The sequence below is a fragment of the Cebus imitator genome, unplaced genomic scaffold, assembly GCF_001604975.1.
Source record: "Cebus imitator isolate Cc_AM_T3 unplaced genomic scaffold, Cebus_imitator-1.0 Scaffold160, whole genome shotgun sequence".
Lineage (NCBI taxonomy): Eukaryota > Metazoa > Chordata > Mammalia > Primates > Cebidae > Cebus > Cebus imitator.
Genome location: NW_016107475.1, coordinates 3,238,078 through 3,239,376, shown reverse-complemented (window position 1 = coordinate 3,239,376; position 1,299 = coordinate 3,238,078). Strand labels below are relative to the sequence as shown.

At 41.5% G+C, this 1,299-nt stretch overlaps 1 protein-coding gene across 2 annotated transcripts in view; it reads right to left on the bottom strand.

Moving 5' to 3' along the window:
- LOC108314744 (prolyl endopeptidase) overlaps positions 1–1,299 on the bottom strand; it is a 126,598-nt gene that overhangs the window by 94,808 nt on the left and 30,491 nt on the right. The window lies entirely within an intron of this gene.

The following is a 1,299-nucleotide window of genomic DNA, read 5'->3' as shown; positions in this document are numbered from 1 at the left end:
GTGTTGAACAATGAGAACACATGGACACAGGGAGGGGAGCACTACACACTGGGGTCAGTTGGGGGGAAACAGGGGAGGGACGGTGGGTGGTGGGGAGCTGGGGAGAGATAGCAAGGGGAGAAATGCCAGATGTACGTGATGGGGAGGAAGGCAGCAAATCTCACTGCCACGTGTGTACCTAGGCAACAATTTGCATGTTCTTCACATGTACCCCAAAACCTAAAATGCAATAAAATAAATAAATGGAAAAAAAAAAACAAAAAAAAAACAACTAACATTTTCTAACTCTGGGGCACTCTTGGGCAGCTAATTTCATTTCCAGAGCACAGATGTCTTTCTTTGGCCAACATCCTTGAATAAAAAGCCTACTTTTAGCTTCTCTTGTAATTCATTGGTGAATTAAAAAAAAAAAAAAAGTCTTGATGTAGCCTAATCAACAGGCAGAAAAAACTAAACACAGCCAAAAGAGATGAAAAGCACTGTAGCCTTATTCCCGATTCAACTGGGGGAAAAACAGAAAAGAGAGCAAGAATATTTAAAGATGACAAAGATACAAGTCATGGTAAGAGGGCAGCATGTACACTAGAAAGCACTGGAGTAGCTATGCTTCTTTCCAGATCCCAGCCCTCCAGCAAAGCCTCTGCACCTGAGCTCTTAATCTCTAACACAGAGACCGTAAAACTCACCTGTAAAGACCAACTAACCTAACAAGAAAATGCTACATGCCACATAGAAATGTGGGGTAGCAAAAGGAAGAAAATGACAGCCTGTACTAGTAAGATACAAGGTACATAGCCCTTCCTATCTGGGAAAATTAGAAGTGAAGGAGGAAAGGAGAAGGAACCACTTAAACGCAAAAGGACCTTTGTGCAGTTAAAGAGGAGAACAACAAAGGTATGTCCAGAAAGTAACAGGGAGAAAAGTATCAAGATAAATGACAACCAACAGGTGACCTATAACTTCTGATCAGAGGAGAATATGTGATTACTATGGTAGGAAAGTTTTATAATCACTCAACATCATCGAATAGTTTGGTTTTGTTTAAAAATTCATATCCATAATAGCTTTAGGAGATATGACACATCTATAAGGGAATGACTGACTGTAATAATGATCCCAATTTTCCTCAGTTCCCTGTATCTATTTCTCCACCCGTTGAAAAGGGGCTGGCTCTCTGACTTGCTTTAGCCAACACAAGCCTAGGCATTAAGAAGTCTGTGTCTTTCAGCTCCCCCTCTTGTAATTCTACTGAGTTGCCACACAAGCAAGCCCAGGCTAGTCTGCTAGTCATCCCAGCTG